This window comes from Chrysochloris asiatica, unplaced genomic scaffold (assembly GCF_000296735.1).
Source record: "Chrysochloris asiatica unplaced genomic scaffold, ChrAsi1.0 scaffold00286, whole genome shotgun sequence".
Taxonomy (NCBI): Eukaryota; Metazoa; Chordata; class Mammalia; order Afrosoricida; family Chrysochloridae; genus Chrysochloris; species Chrysochloris asiatica.
Genome location: NW_006408804.1, coordinates 876,326 through 894,741, shown reverse-complemented (window position 1 = coordinate 894,741; position 18,416 = coordinate 876,326).

The following is an 18,416-nucleotide window of genomic DNA, read 5'->3' as shown; positions in this document are numbered from 1 at the left end:
AACAAACTGTGATACATACATGCAATGGAATATTATGCTACCTTGAAGAATAACAAGGAAGCTGCAAGCTAGCGCATAACATGGATAAACCTTGAGGACATAATTTCCTTGAGGAAGTTAGTCAGTCACAAAAAGAGAAATACTGCATAGGACCACTACTGTAAAAGACTAAGAAAAAGAACCCATAGTAAAGGTGGGGGGAGGGCGGGGGAGATTCTTTGCTGGTTACTGGGATGTGGAGGGTGGGGTGAGGGAAGGGAGGGGAAGGTGGAGCACAGGGTAGGGAGTAGACACAGGATAGTTTGGGTGCTAGGGACTAGGGCAATACACAAGAAGGGGAGGGGAATGGAAGAACAAGGCAGATGGGAAAACAATTAGGCAGGTTTGCATGGGCTAAGTGGGACAGAGGTAAATAATGATGTATGCACAACCTTGGAACACCAGGGCTCTGGGACACAGGGATAGAGGTATGGTCTGAATGGGCAAAAGGCGGGAAATAATGTTAAGATGCTTGGTTGTCTTTTGAATCTTGGTTTCCCTGGCATATCATTATAAAATAAACACTTGAGGGAGAGAGAAAGGACTAGCCAGATATATCACCATAGAAAGCTTATAAGTCCATCTTCTGCCTATAATTGATTGTTGTTAGGTGCCATCGAGTCGGTACTGACCAATAGCGACCCTTTGCACAGCAGAACGAAACACTACCTGATCCTGGGTCAAACTCACTACTGTTGCTATGCTTGAGTCACCACTTAGCCAATCCATCTCATTGGGGGTCTTCCTCTTTTTCTCTGACACTCCACCTTATCAAACATGATATCCTTCTTCAGTGACTGGTTCCTCCTGACAACATGTCCAAAGTATGAGAGACGAAGTTTGGCCATCTTGGACTCCAAGGAGTATTCTGGCTGCACTTCTTCCTAAAATGGGACTACAACATTCCCGGTGAAGGAGGCTTCCTGTGGAGCCTCTGCATTACGTAAGACCATAGGTGGAATCCTGAACCACATCCAGAATCTTCTGATATGGGAATTTTCCACTTGAAAGGACAAGCAGACCAGCCTGGAGTGGCTAGAAGAACAGAAGATACTTCTTGAAAGAAAGACTGACAGGATAAATACAAAACGATAATGGCAGTCTGACTGATTACTATAAGAACAAGCAAGTTGCTCGTCCAGGAGACATCAAGGCAAGTGGTTGGGTCCCCTCAGGGCAAACACCCTTCCAACACTAGGACTCAACGGGAATACATGCTCTGATTGGTGACCACGTTTGTCACCGATAAGGGGAAGTGAAGGGAAAAGAGCAATGAAGCTGCGAGATAAGCCCTACAACGTTCAATATACTCCTGTAAACCTGGATGGAGACCTAGTTGGCCAGCAGTGTGGCAAGACCTGGAGATTCTTTGGCCCAGAGTCAGTGACATAACCACAGAGGACTAGAGTGGAGAGTGAAGCTTCCAGCTGATAAGAAGAAGGGCATATGCATAAGAACACCCACATTTGCAGATAATACCCACTTGACCTGGCTTCAATGATTGGATGATCAGAGCTCAACTAGAAGAAGAAAGAAGAAGAAAAAAAGAGTAATCTGATACAATTTGATGAACTTGACCTACATCTATGGATGCAGTAGCTCAAAAGAGGTAACAAATCTTTACAGCAAGGATCATTCCTACCCCCTCTATACACATAGTGGACAGGGATGGACATTGGCTACCCAAAATAGGGGGGCTATAAAGGCAAGAAGTGACTGTATTACAAGTTTTCAAGAGGGAGCCTAGATCCAGAGGGCATGGAGGAAGGTAGAATCTCCACTTAGTAGTATCCAATCTGTCTGGGCGGGGCTGATAAAAGGAGATTCAGATAGGTCTCTTGTGATACAATAGTGAATAATTGTTATCAGGACTGATTGTGAAGGTTGGAAATGTAAAGGTAGATGTTTTGTAGCAAAGGAGGGGAGTGATTGACTTTGCAGTCTAGGAGCGGAGATCCCTGGGACCATGAAGGGAGAAGAGCAGAGAGTGGGACCCTACCCAGAGAAGCAGTGACGTCAGAGATGGAGGCAGAGAAGATGACGTGGAAATATGGAGCGGCTGGGGACTTTAGACCCAGAGAGGGAGAGGGGCTGTGTGCTGATGACCGGAGGGGGCAGGCTTGCAGAGTACACCCTTTGGTTGGTTGATGATTCATGGAGGGGACTGTAACCATGGCAATGAAACAATATACGATAGGATGAATGCAAAGCTAATGTTCTCCCATGTAAACTAACACGTAATTCACAATAAAACATTAAAAACAAAAAAGAGAGAGAAAAGAAATCAAATGTCACAAAACATCTTTAAGGTGTTGACAAGCAAAGATGTCAGTATGAGGACTTAGGTGTACCTGGCCCAGGCCATGGTATTTTCACTAACTTCATATGCATGTGAAAGTTGGACAGTGAATAAGGAAGATAGTAGAAGAGTTGATTCATTTGAGTCATTGTTGTTGGAGGAGAATATTAAAAATACCATGGACTGCTCAAAGAAGAAACCAATCTGTTTTGGAAGAAGTACAGCTAGAATGCTCCTTGATAGCCAGGATGGCCTGACTTTGTCTCTCATACTTTGGACATATTATCATGAGGGACCAGTCCCTGGAGAAAGATACCGTGTTTGGTAAGGTGGAGGACTGGAGAAAAGAGAAAAACTTCCAACACGATGGATTTGCACAGTGGCAGCATCAATGGGCTCAGGCTTAACAACAATTGTGATGTTGTTGTGGGACCAGACAGTGTTTCGTTCTGTTGTGCATAGAGTAGCTATGAGTTGGTGCTGACTCGATGGCACCTAACAACAACAACAATGAGGCTTTTGAAAATACCATGGCTTGGGTCTGGTGCGCCTTAGTCTTCAAATTGACATCTTTCCTCTTCAACACTTTAAAGAGGTCTTATGTGGCAGAATGCCATATATCGTTTAATTTCTTGACTGCTGCTTCAATGAGTGTTGATGGTTGATCCAAGCAAAATGAAGTCTTTGACAACGTCAACCTTTTCACCATTTATATGGAAGTTGTTTATTGGTCCAATGTTGAGGACTTTTGTTTTCTTTATTTTGAGGTGCAACCCATATAGAAGACGGTGGTTTTTGATCTTCATCAGTAAGTATTTTAAGTCCTCTTCGCTTTCAGCAAGCAAGGTTGTGTCATCTGAATATCGCAGGTTGTTAATGAGTCCTCCTTCAATCCTGATGCCATGTTTTTCTTCATATAGTCCAGCTGTTTCTTTTAATTTTGAGTTGTGCCACATCAGTAAATGAAGGTCCTGAATTCTTAATTCCATCCATGTCATTAAGGTTAACTCTACTTTGAGGAAGCATTTCTTCCCCAGATATATTTTGAGTGCCTTTGCATCTGAGGGTCTCATCTTCTGGCACTATATTTGACAATGTTCTGCAGCTATTCATGACGTTTTCAGTGAACTGGTAACTACAAGGTTGACAGTTCAAACCAACCATCTGCTCTTGGAAACCTTATACCGGCTCATTATGAGTCCAAGCTGACTCGACAGCACACCACCACCACTAAAACAATAACCATTCCCCACCCTCAAATTCCCTGGTAAAATGCCAAACTGGATAAATCTAAATATGCATTGACTCTTTACCTGTACCTGAATGATGAAACATGGTTGCAGAAAAATCACATTCATTGATTTGTTTTCCACGACCTCAAACTAAAGAGTGTATTAGTCTTGCCATGCACACCTACTATAAATTCCTACTTAAGTCATCTTCCTACCTTCCCAAATAATTAGTTTACATCTTCTTCTCTCTATCTTTTGACCTCCAATACCTCTTTTCTCTCTCTCCATTTCTTTAGCTGATACTGATCTTTCTTCTTAATTCAACCAGGAGAGAGTTTTCACATCTCTGTCCATATCTGTCAGACCAGTGGTCTCCAGACATCTATAATCATGCACTATTATCTATAATAATATTAGACCAAAATTAAATTGAGCAATGTGATATATATGCATCCACTTATAAATTATATATTTGTATCATTTCATGACTATATATAATATAAATACACATAGATTTTTTTTCTAAAGGAGCTGAAAGGACTTCCAGTCAATGGGATTTTAGCTCCCTTCTGAAGACCCATTACAATGCTTTGTTGTTGTTAAGTGCCATTGAGTTGATTCTGACTCATAGAGACCCTGTATAGGGTTTCTGAGGAGCGGCTGGTGAGTTTGAACCACCAACCTTGTGGTTCAAACCGACTTTGCAGTCCAACGCATTAACCCACAGTGCCATGCTAGTAATATGTTGTTGTTGTTATGTGCAATCGAGTCGGTTCCAACCCATAGTGACCCTGTATAGGGTTTCCGAGGAACGAGTGGTTAGCTTGAACTGCCGACCTTGTGGTTCAAGCCAACTATGTAGTCCAGTGTACTAACCCACAGTGCCACACCAGGACCTCTCACTAGTAATATAGCACCTCATTAATCATTTTGTTAAAGCAGTCTCTACATTGCTTTATATTTATAAGTTTGTTAACTCTTAGCTATGACTTACTTTTACTTGTAGTCTGTTAATCTACCAAGGCTGGGCATATAGTCAGTAGTTATTTTATATATGCTTTTAAAAATACTTGAAAGTAATTTTGTTATTTCATGTTCATATTATCATTATCCAATTTGATTTTTCCAGGTTCAGTCAATCACTAGATGCTATTACTCTATTTCTGATATTATTTCCTCTCCATGCCTTTGGAGAATTCACATTCTTGCTGTCTGTTGCTGGAAATACTAGCTTCTTAACTGGGTTTTGATTTCTAGTCTCACTCTCTTTCAATTAATACTTTATGGTCTCTAGCCTATTCTCCTCCACTTAATACTTTTGACCACCATTTTATTTAGATGACGAATTTTACCATTTTTTCTATACTTAATAACTTTTCAGCAGACTCCATTTATGCCTAGCTGTGATGCAGTAAAAAAATATATTTACCTTCTTCCTTTAAACAGTTAGAAAACTAGACAAAATATATGGAACAAGAAATTTCAAACATTCAGACAATGACAGCACAGGGCACTGAGAGTTGAGGAAGGAATACCAATAAGGTGAGTCTTGTACCATAGAGGCTGGCAGTCTTGCTGAGCTGAAGATTCAGCAACTTGGGAGTTTGGAGAAATGATGGCAGTTAGAACTTGTGAAGCAAAATACTGAAAGGATAAGAGCTACACAGAGTTCTAGTAATCTTCCGAGGATCCCTACCAGTCTTAGGAATGAGTATTCAACTGACAATGCATGGACAAAGCTACCTAAAGATGGGTAAAGAAGCCTCTTCTAGAACAGAACAGGTTAACTAATCTTCTAACTCTCACAGGTTAGGAATAGTTTGTGTTCCAGTCAGTCAGAGTAGAACAACCTCCTAATTAATGGGCTTTAAGTTGAGTCCTCATGTGGCACTGTAGGATAAGCACTGGACTGCAAGGTCGGTGGTTCAAATCCACTAGCTGCTCCTCAGAAACCCTATATAGGGTTGTTGTTAGTTGGAACCACCTCGTGTCCTGAATCCATCAGAGCATAAGATTACACCAAAGAAACCCAAACTCCTGAAATACAAAGAAAGTTAGAACTCTACAAGAAGAATGGGTGTGGGAACTGGGTCATCTGTGGCATGGTGGTGGTGGTTATGTGCCATGGAGTTGGTGCCACTCATAGTGACCATGTGTAAGGTTTCCGAAGCTGTAAACCTTTATGAGAGCATAAAGCCTCATTTTCTCCCACAGAGTGGCTGGTAGATTTGAACTCCTGACCTTTTGGTTAGCACCCCAATGTCTAACCATTCCACTACCAGGGCTCCTTAGCATGAGCATATAGAAGTCCTATTCAGTCACAGAAACAAGGAGAGTTTGCACTAACCTGCAAACTCTTTTCCATGTGCCCCCATAGGCATGTAATGTCCAATCCTTCCCATTCTTTCCTACCCAACACTACAACTCCAACCCACCAGGCAAATTCTTACTTTTACCTCCAGCCCCAACTCACATGACTTTTCTTGAAAACCTCTCAGACTTGTTTTAAGATGAACTTTGTGGTACTCCTATACCTTGTACATCTTTCCCTTACAGTTCTGCATTGATTTGACATGTTTTCATGTCTGTCTTCCCTTCTTACTTGATTCTAACCTTACCATACCTGTCATAATGGTTGTTGGCACACAGTGGACCCTTAATAAATATTTGTTGAATAAATTATTGATTTTCTTAATCACATGATCTATACAAGGTAGTTTTGTGCTTTGATAATTATTAGGTTTGTGTAAAGAGTGAGTTCCAAATCCCTTACATGGAAACTAGTTTTAAAAAAATAATAGAATCAACTAAGGTAGATGCCAAACCTCAAATCCTTGGAGAAAGCTGTTATTGGAAATTCTAACCACTGCTTTAATGAGATTTAGGTAGTTAGTAAAGCAATCCAATTTTTATGAAGAAGTTCTCCAAAAGGGAAATAATAAATTCATGTCTACAATTTCTTTGAAATTAGAGGTTAGTTATATTCATTTGGAAGTAACTAAATGCAAAGTCATGAAGGGATTATGCAAAGTGACTTTTCATATGGCTTAAATCAAACTGTGTGAGCTGAATGCCTTAGCTATTCAACCGAATTTTTTTTCAAGTATTATAATTGTGTTATCAATTTACTTCCAGGAATTAGAATTTAATGTGATTGCCAGGAATCTTCAGACCATGACAATTAAAAGAATTTTGTTAGCATATAGAACAAACAATGTGTGTTGTTTTTAAGTGTGTTATATCAGCAAAATAACAGCTTAGTGGAAATTTTAGAACTTTAAGGTAGATATGTTGTTGTTAAGTACTGTGGAGTCGGTACCGACTCATAGTGACCTGAAGCTGCAAATCTTTACGGGAACAGAAAACCACATCTTTCTTCCGCGAAACAGCGGGTAGTTTTGAACTGCTGACCTTGAGGTTAGCAGGCCGATTTGTAACCACTACGCTACCAGAGCTCCTTTAAAGTAGATAGAAGGGCAAGTAAAAAAAAAAAAACAAACTACTAGGGTTCCAGTTCATACATGCATGAGTTTATTACAAACAAACCTATTTAAATGTCTCTGTGATCAGTGAATAGCAGCAAACAAGTTTTCTCAGTAATACACTTGTCTTAGTCTTGTTATTACGACTTCAAAAATTGGTCTAAGCAAAACAGTGGCTTTCCAAGGGATCTGTCATGCTAGTTGAATTCAAGGCAGAGAGATCAGAAAGTTATGGCAACTATCCTTTGGGATCCCAAAGGGACAATCTTGACAGACTTTCTCAAATGATATAGGACAATTAACAAGGGTTTATTAGGAAAGCAATTTAAGGAAATTGAAAACTGCATTGGTGAGAAAAAGTCCAGGAAACTTGTGCTGAGAAAGTTTTTTCCATCAAGACAATGCACGTGGTCATTCTTTGAGGGTAGCAAAGGATGTTCTATGAGAATGGGACATCCAACCTATAGTCCTGATCTTGCCCCTTCACACTTATTTTTGTTCCCAAACTCAAAGAACATTGAAAGAGAACAAGACATCATTTGAGTCCCTCAAGGATGCCAAAATTGCCGTTTTGACGTGGTATAAATTGAAGAGTGCAGAATGCTTTGGAGAAGGATTAGAGAGATGTAAACATCACCTTCAGAAATGTATAGATCTAGATAGAGGATATGTTGAGAAGAAATAGCTTCACATTTTGATATTTTTAAAAGCCTTTTATTGTGAATTGAGTGAAAGTTTATAGATCAGATCATCATTTTTACATTCAGCAAACCATGTACTTTGCTTCATTACAATAATTGCAATTCTTTCCATGTACTATCAGTTAACATTATTTACCTCTATTTTCTTTAATTCTTGCAATTCTCCCTGTGTCTCCTGCTACCTTCATCTTTTCTCTGCCAACCTCCCTCTGGTTGTATACTGGCTACCCCGTTACCCATGTTAGCATGTGTCTACTCTCTAGCCCTTGAATAATAATCCTGCCCACCCCCCAGTAATCATAACAGAATATTTAATGAGAAAAATATTTTCTTAATTTTTTGCATAGGTGGTTTCATACAATATTTGTCCTTTTGTGATTGACTAATTTTATCTGCATAATGTTCTCCAAGTTCATCCATGTTGTGAGGTGTTAAGCATATTTGTCGTTATTCTTCACAAAAGTTTCTATGATTTTGTAGCAATACTTACGAACCTCTTCTCATATACATATTTTCCACTTCTACAACTTTTACCAGTATGCGGAAGAGAGGCTAGTTAGTGTAGATCAATCAGTTCCCTGTTAACAACATTGAGAATTCAAAGTAGGTAATCTCAGTAATGGAAATGAATACAGTTCCAACTCTTTGAAGAAAAAAAAACAAAACACAGAAAAAACAATCCACATAATATAGAAGCAAAAACCATGATAATTTTCTGCATCCTTTTATGTGTAAGATATCTTATTACAATTACCTGGTAATCATTTTAGGTTGAAAGGAAATGAAGCAATAATTGTGAGAAAGGCTAAATTTGTGAATTGTCTAAAATTTGCTTCTTTGGATTCATAATATGAGATGCAGGAAGGAAAATGAAAGACACTTGTTCTAGTCATCTACATGTGTCATTTAAGGGAAATGTCTATTTTGTCCTCAAAAATATGAGGGTAAGTAAAAAAATATTGCTATACAATCATAGAAATCTTGTTAAACAAACATATCAAAACATGAAGCTATTGTTTCTCAACATCTCCTCCAACTACGTCCATACACTTCTAAAGGAACTCTCTAGCTCTTCCTCAAAGAATTCTACACTGATTTACAACACATCAAAATGGCAATTTTGGCATAATCCTGGGACACAAATCATGTTCCTTTTTCAGCTACATTCCATTTGGGGGACAAAAATAAGTCTAAAGGGGCAAGATCACAGCTGTAGGGTGGATGGAATAAAGTTTCCCAATGAAATTTTCAATGGATAGCCCCTGCTACCATCAAAGAATGTGAAGGTGCATTGTTGTAAGGAAAAAAACAAAACCTATGTGGAATTTTCCTGGCCTTTATCTCACCAATGCAGTTTGTACTTTTCTTAAAACTTCTTCCTAATAAGCCATGATCATCTTATTATATTCTAGGAGAAGATCTCTCAAGATTACCTCTTTGAAATCCCAACAAAGTTGCCATAGCCTTCTGTTTAAGCTCACTGTTCTACCTTGAATTTAACTGGTGCAGCAGATCCCTAGTAAGCCACTGTTTTCACTGAACTGGTTTTTTGAAGACACCTTAACGATACTGGTTGTGGTGGTGCTCATGTGGCCTGGAGTCAATTCTGATTAATAGCGACCCTGTATAGGGTTTCTGAGACTGTAAATCTTTACTGGAGTAGAAAGTCTCATCTTTGTCCCCAGGAGCAGCTAGTAGATTTGAACTGCTGACTTAGTGGTTAGCAGCCCAATTCATAACACACTATGCTACTAGAGCTCCTTTAAACAACATTGTTAGCTGTTTGTTGTTAGGTGCAATCAAGTAGGTACAGACTCTTAGTGACCCTACACACAACAGAACGAAACACTGCCTAACCCTGCATCAACAAAGTACCTTTGAACCCATTGCTGCTGCCACTGTGCAAATCCATCTAGCTGGAGGTCTCCCTCTTTTTCGCCAACCCTCCATTTTATCAAACACGATATCCTTCTCCAGGGACTGGTCCATCCTGAAAATATGTCCAAAGTATGAGAGACGAAGTCTGGCCATCCTGGCTATCAAAGAACATTCTGGCAGTACCTCTTCCAACACAGAATGGTTTGTTCTTTTGGCAGTCCATGATACTTTTGCTATTCTCCTCTAGCACCATAATTCAAATGCGTCAATTCTTCTGTGGTCTTCCTTATTCACTGTCCAACTTTAACATGCATATGAGGTTATTGAAAATACCATGGCTTGGGTCAGGTGCATTTTAGTCCTCAAACTGATAAATTTGTTCTTAAACACTTTTAAAAGGTCTTGTATGGCAGATTTGCCTAATATGATCAAGAGCCAATGATACTGAAGGAAGAAGTCCAAGGTGCATTGAAATAATTGGCAAAGGACAAGGCACCAGGAATTGATGGAATAAAAATTGAAAAATTTCAAGAAAGTGAGATGGCACAGGAGGCACTGACTCATCTCTGCCAAGAAATTTGGAAGACAACTATCTGGCTGACTGATTGGAAGAGATCCATATTTGTACCTATTCCAAAGAGAGGTGACCCAACGGAATGCAGAAATCATCGGACAATATCTTTGATAAACTTTAAAAAAGTTTAACTAAAAGTAATACAGAAATGGCTACAAGCATACATTGACAGAGAACTTCCAGAGGTTCAAGTTGGATTCAGAAGAGGCCATGGAACGAGGGATATCATTGCTGATGGCCGATAGATCTTGGCTGAAAGCAGAGAATATCAGAAAGATGTTTACCTGTGCTTTACTGACTACTCAAAGGCTTTCGTTTGTGTGGATCATGACAAGCTATGGACAACATTGCAATGTATGAGTATTCTGGAACACTTATTGTGCTCATGAGGATCCTGTACATGGACCAAGAGGCAGTTGTTTGAACAGAACATGAGAACACTGAATGGTTCAAAATTAAGAAAGGTGTGCGACAAGATTGTATTCTTTCATCATATTTATTCACATAATCCGAGAAACTGGGTTCTATGAAGAAAAATATGGCATCAGGATTGGAGGAAGACTCATTAACAACCTGCGATATGCAGATGATACAATCTTGCTTGCTGAAAGAGAAGAGGACTTAAAATATTTACTGATGAAGATCAAAGAGCACAGCCTTTGGTATGGATTGCTTCTCAATGTAAAGAAAATAAAAATCCTCACCACTGGACCAATAAACAACATTCTTACCGACAGAGAAAAGATTGAAGTTGTCAAGGACTTCTTTTTTCTTGGATCAACTATCAACAGTCATGGAAGCATTAGCCAAGAAATCAATCAACGTATTGCATTAGGCAAATCTGCTGCACAAGACATTTTTAAAAGTGTTGAAGAGCAAAGATGTCAGTTTGAAGACTAAGGTGCACCAGACCCAAGTCATGGTATTTTCAATAACCTCATATGCATTGGAAAGCTGGACAGTGAATAAGGAAGACTGTAGAATACTGATGCATTTGAGTTATGGTGTTGGAGGAGAATATTGAAAGTGCCATGGGCTGCCAAAAGAACCAACAGATCTGTGTTGGAAGAAGTGTGACCAGAGTGCTCCTTGGAGGCCAAGATGGCCAAACTTCATCTCTCATACTTCAGACATATTGTCAGGAGGGACCAGTCTCTGGAGAAGGATATCATATTTGGTAAGGTGGAGGGTCAGTGAAAAAAAGAAAGACCCCCAGCAAGATGGATTGGCAAAGTGGCAGCATTAATGGGCTCAAGCGTTTCGTTCTGCTGTGCATAAGGTCACTGTGAGTCGCTACTGACTTAATGGCACCAAACAACAACAACAACAGTACATTGTTGAATTTCTTGGCTGCTGTTTCCATGAGTGTTGATGGTTGATCCGAGCAAATTGAAGTTTTTGATGACTTCAATTTTTTTTCTCCATTGATATGGATATTGTTTATTGATGCAGTGGTGAGGATTTTTGTCTTCTTTACATTGAGGTGCAACTCATACAGAAGGCTATAGTCTTTGATTTTCACCAGTTAATATTGTAAGTCACTTTCAGCAAGCACGGTTGTGTCATTAGCATATCACAGATTGTTAGTGAGTCTTCCTCCAATCTGGATTCCATGTTTTTCTTCACATAATCCAGCTTCTCAGATTGTGTGTTTAGCATACAGATGGAATAAGTATGGTGAAAGAATACAATCCTGGTGCACACCTTTGCTGACAGTGTTCCCTTATTCTGTTTGAACAACTGCCTCTTGTTCTATGTAAAGGTTCCTCATGAGCACAATTAAGTCTTTTGGAATACTCTTTCTCCCCAATGTTGTACATAGCTTCTCATGATGCACACAATCAAAAGTTTTTGCATAGTCAATAAAGCACAGTTAAAAAAATCTTTCTGGTATTCTCTGTTTTCAGCCAGGATGTATCTAGCATCAGTAATGAGACCCTTGGGCCACGTCCTCATCTGAATCCAGCTGGAACCTCTGGCAATTCTGTCAATGTAAGTTTTTAGTTGTTTTTGGATTATCTTTAGCACAGTTTTACTTGTGTGAGATACTGATATTGCCTGACGACTTCCTTGTTCCATTGGGTCACCTCAATTTGGAATGGGCACAAATATGGATGTCTTCCAGTCTATTGGTCAGGTAACTGTTTTCCAAATTACTTGGCATAGATAAGTAAGTGCCTCTAGTGCTTCATCAATTTGTTGACAGACTTCACTTTGCATTCCATCAATTCCTGGTACCTTGTTCTTTACTAATATGTTCAATGCACCTTGGACTTCATCCTTCAGTATCATTGGCTCTTGATCATATGCTACCTCTTGAAATAGCTGACCATTGACTTTTTTTTTTTTTTTTTGGTACAGTGACTTTGTAGATTCCTTCTATCTTCTTTTGATGCTTTCTGTAACATTCAATATTTTGCCCATAGAACCTTTAAGTATTTTAAGCCAAAACTTGAATTTTTAATTCAGTTCTTTCAGCTTGAGAAATGCTGAGTGTGTTCTTCCCTTTTGGTTTTCTAACTCTAGGTCTTTACACATTTTTAAATAATATTTGACTTTGTCTTTTTGAGCTTCTCTTTAAAATTTTCCATTCAGCTCTTTTACCTCATTTCTTCCACTTGCTTTAGCATCTCTACACTGGAAAGCGAGTTTCAGATTTTCTTCTAACATGTATTTTGGTCTTTTCCTTCTTTCTTGGCTTCTTAATGACTTTTTGCTTTCTTCCTCTATGATGTTCTTGTTGTCCCACAACTCTTCTGGTCTCCAGTCTTTAGTGTTTAATGCATCAAATCTGTTCTTCAGATGATCTCTAAATTCAGGTGGGATATGTTCAAGGTCATATTTTGGCTTTTATGGAGTTGTTTAAATTTTCTTCAGCTTCAGCCTGGATTTTCACATGAGCAATTAATTGTCTGTTCCACAATCTGGCCCTTGCCTTGTTTTGGCTGATGATATGAAGTGTTTCCATTGTCTCTTTCCACAAATGTAGTCATTTTGATTTCTGTGTGTTTCATCTTGTAAGGTCCATGTGTATAGTTGTCTTTTATGTTGTTTAAAAAATTTATGTTTATTTGCAAAGTTCTATCATGCAATCTCTAGCATCCATTGTTTCTATCACCAAGTCCATATTTTCTAATTGTTGATCCTTCCTCTCTGTTTCCAACTTTTGCATTACGATCACCAGTAATTATCAGTACATCTTGATTTCATATTTGATCAGTTTCAGACTAAAGTAGTTGGTAGAATTCTTCAATTTCATCATCACTGGCTTTAGTGGTTGTTGCATATTTTAACAATAGTGGTATTAACTGGTCTCTGGCACTGTGGGTTAATGTGTTGGACTGCAAAGTTGATTTGAACCACAAGGTTGCCAATTCAAGCTCACCAGCTGCTCCTTGGAAACCCTACACAGGGTAGCTATGGGTTGGAACCGGCTTAATGGTACTTAACAACAACAAAAAATTGGTCTTCCTTGTAGATGTATGGATATTATCCTATTACAGACAGCATTGTACTTCAAGACAGATCTTGATATGGTCTTTTTGATGATGAATGTGATGCCACTCCTTTTTAATTTGTCATTCCCAGCATAGTGAACCATGTGATTATCAGATTCAAAATGGCCAATACCAGTCCATTTCAGCTCACTGATGCCTAGGATATTGATGTTTATGTGTTTCATTGTAGTTTTTCATAATTTCCAAATTTCCTAGATTCATACTTTGTACACTCCATATTCTGATTATTAATGGATGTTTACAGCTTTTTCTCTTCATTTTGAGTTGTGCCCCATCAGAAAATAGAAGTCCTAAAGCTTTATTCCATTTGCATCATCACTGTCAACTCTACTTTGGGGAGGAAGTTCTTTACCAGCTGTATTTTGAACGCCTTCCAACCTAAAGGAAGGTGCTCTTTACCATGTTTCAATAGTCAATATTCTGATATTATCTAACAGTATTCCACTGCTATTCATAAACTTTTCAGTAACTAAATATTGAAAAGTAGTCTGTCTGTTCTTCTTCCTAGTCTTTCTTTGTCTGGAAGTTCCGCTGAAACCTGTTCACCATGGGTGACCCTGCTGGTATTTAAAATACCCATGGCATAGTTTTCAGAATCACAGCAACAGGCAAGCCACCACAGTACAACAAACCGCCAGACTAGTGTTGGTTTAATAAGATTAACGTTGCAGTTGTTAAATGTCGTCAAGTTGGTTCCGACTCATACAGACCCTGCATAGGGTTTCCGAGGGGCGGCTGGTGAGCTTGAACCACCGACCTGCTGGTTCAAACTGACTTTACAGTCCAACACATTAACTCACAGCACCCTGCCAGGACTCCTTAACAAGATTGTTGTTGTTGTTAAGTGCCAACCAGTCGTTTTCAACAGCGACCCTGTATAGGGTTTCTGAGGAGCAGCTGGTGAGCTTGAACCACCGACCTTGTAGTTCAAACGGCTTTGCAAGATTGTTGTTGTTGTTAAGTACCTTGGAGTCGGTTCCCACTCATAGTGAGTGACCCTGTACAGAGTTTTTGAGGCTGTAAATATTTACGGGAGCAGAAAGCCCTCATCTTTTTCCTGCAGAATAGCTGGTAATTTCGAACTGCCGATCTTGAGGTTAGCAGCCCAATTCATAACCACTACGCTATCAGAGCTCCTTAGGTGAAGTTTATTTCTTCACCTGCAAGATTAGGTGACGTTTATTTCTGTGATAACTTTTCTGTATTCATACACTGATTGTAAAGGCATGTTAAAAAATGTTTTATTTGGAATAAATCCCTGAATGTATGAGCTGGAACCCTAGTAGCAATTTCCCCCCCTTACCCTTGTAAGCCATGTCTCCCTGAAACTCCTTGTACAGAGCCAGAGCCACTTCCACTTCCAGAATAATGGTCAGAAGGACCATCTTTCCCATTATTTTATCAAATCCAGTTAGGAAAAAATTCCTAGGAACACATCCAATTTAGATTTTTCTAATTCTACTGAAAGCCTTTAAGGAGCTCTGGTAGCGTAGTGGTTACAAATCGGGCTGCTAACCTCAAGGTCGGCAGTTCGAAACTACCAACTGTTCCACTGGAGAAAGATGAGGCTTTCTGCTCCGGTAAAGATTTGCAGCCTCGGAAACCCTGTCAAGGGTCACTGTGAGTCGGAACCAACTACACGGTACTTAACAACAACAACTGAAAGCCTTTATTACAAGTCTCATTTCAAGCCCATTTTAGAATTTACATCTAGAATTAGCACTCAACTATCATAGAGCTAAGGATCTCTAGTAGCGTAGTGGTTACGAATCGGGCTGCTAATTTCATGGTCAGCAGTTCGAAACTATCAGCTGTTCCGCGGGAGAAAGATGAGGCTTTCTGTTCCCGTAAAGATTTACAGCCTCGGAAACCCTGTACAGGGTCACTATGAGTCAGAACCGACTCCACGGCACATAACAACAACATCATGGAGCTATTTTCACTGTCCTCATGGAATGTATAACCTACTGGGAGAAACATACCATAAGAAATAAACAACTTCATGCAGCAATTGCTATGAAGGAAACAATAAAGAATAAGAGAAAGAATAGGGAGTGACTTATTTTAGGACAAGTAATGATAGGTTTTAAGAGACGTCTATTTGAGGAGGTGGTAGTTAAGTTAGAATTTGATGAATGAAAAGGAACTAGCCATGGTGTGTGTGTATGTGTGTGAATTTTCCAGTCAAAGGAGAAACATGTCCAAGTCTTTTAACTGGGAAGAAACAAGGCAAATGAGAGATGCTGAAAGAAGTCCAATGAGCAACCTGTAAAGAATTGAAAGCGAAGAGGTAAAGACACGATCATTCAGGATTTCATAAGCCAAAGTAAATCAGTCTGATGTTATTTTAGCGACATGGGAAGTCATTGAAGAATTTTCAGGAGGTAAAATAATCCTCTAAACGTTCTGTGTACTGAAGAGATTAGAAAGAACAAGAACAAAAGTGAAGCCAAGCTAGGTCTATGTTTTCCCTTATACCTAGGCTGTAACAGTGAATAAAGAATAGGTGTTCTCACTTAGGGTCTAGCCCTGAGCACAGGGAAGGTACCAGTGGAAGTTCATTGAATAAACGTGAATGAATTCAATACATGCACTTTACGATGTGGTAAAGGTACAATTTAAATTGCACTTTAAATAATAACTAAACAACAGTGAACACATTAGAAGACCTTTCGATAAGATACTAACAGACCTGCTTTTGTTTTTACATCTGAAATGTGGCATAAAATAAAATACATTATCAGCTAGGAAAAGAAGATAGAGTGTTGGGAAGAGAGATGACATTTTTTTAAATTTATTTCTTGTCCATGATTCTATTTCCTCAACTCATCTCTCAGTGAATGTCTTTGGCTAATTTAAGGTATCTATTCTTGACTACAGCAACCATATGTTGTTTCTAAATGTTACACTCTTAGGAACAGCTTGTTTTTTTATTGTGTTTTTTTTGGGGTTTATTTTTTAGGTTACTCATATTTGATCTTTCTAATATCATCATCATCATAAATAATCTAAGTAGGAGGCTGATTATGTGAGTGTTTTATGGTGATAGTAAAATAACTCACCTTTGCTTATTCATTAACGATGTGGAATGCTTTTAACTGTGCATCTACAATATGATCTAAAAGTTTAGTCCCTGGTCATACAATTGCAAACAATAGGTCATTGTTTGATATGGCAAATGAGGTCCTTGATTTATTTGAATATATGGAGGCCAGTAGCACTGACAATATGAAAATATATTTCTTGTGTTCCCATTTTGGATATTATTGAAACAAAGTCTAAAATAATTTTTGCTATGTTGTTGTTGTTAGATGCTGTCAAGTCTGTTTCTACTTATAGTGACCCTATATAGGGTTTCTGGGGTGTATAAAGGTTTTAAAGCACCAACGTGGTTACCAGTAGCCCCACATCAGGCCTCTTGGGCTTTACAAATACTTCTAGTTTGGAAATGGTTCAGAGGGGTGATGGAAGCCAACCATGGCATCTTTGGTCACATACTCAACCTTCAGAGATCTCTATTTTTTCAAACAAACATGCACCGCCACATAAAAAGCTGGCCAATAATATTCTCAGAATCAATCATTTTAGGCATAAAATTTGTGAGAATCGCTATCCAACTAGTATGTCCTCTAATTAGGTGGTTAAATCCTTCAAGTAACTAGGAATATGAAAACTATTATTTAAAGAACAACTTACAATTATTTCTTAAGAATTTTATATTTTTATACATGTTTTCAGAAGCTCTGGTGGTATACTGGTTACAAGTTACAAGTTGGGCTGCTAATCTCAAGGCCAGCAGTTCGAAATTACCATCAGTTTCACCAGAGAAAGATGAAGCTTTCTGCACCTGTAAAGATTTACAACCTCGGAAACACTATGCAGGATTGCTATGAGTTGGAACCAACTCCACGGCACACTACTGCCACCACCACCACCACCACCACTATACATGTTTCCATGGCAATTATTTCACTTGAGTTATACAACCCTTTGTGCTTGGGGAAACAAGTGCTTCTTCCCATTTTCAGCACATACACTGGAGCTCATGAAGTTTATACAAGTGATTAAAGATGATACTGGCACAATATATGAAGATTTCTCATATTTAGTTCTTGCTATTTTATTTTGCTAATAGCATTGCTGCCTCTGAAGATTGTAACACAGGGTTGATGCATAGTTTTTTTCATGAATTATGATATTAACCATTTGTAATATGTATTGTATTTTATGTAAGTTCTGAACTGAACACTTCCTTTATATCATCTCATTTATACCTTACTATAGCCTCACCACTGGACCAATAAACAACATTCTTATCAATGGAGAAAAGATTGAAGTTGCCAAGGACTTCATTCTTCTTGGATCAACTATCAACACTCATGGAAGCAGCAGTCAAGAAATCAAATGACGTACTGCATTAGCCAAATCTGCTGCACAAGACCTTTTTAAAGTGTTGAAGAGCAAAGATGTCAGTTTGCCTGACCCAAGCGATAGTATTTTCAATAATCTCAGTAGTGAGGTTGACCCAGGATCAGGCAGTGTTGCGTTCTACTGTGCATAAGGTTGCTATGGGTCGTTACTGACTTGATGGCACCTAACAACAACAACAACATATGCATGTGAAAGCTGGACAGTGAATAAGGAAGACCGTAAAATAATTGATGCTTTTGAGTTATGGTGTTGGAGAAGAATA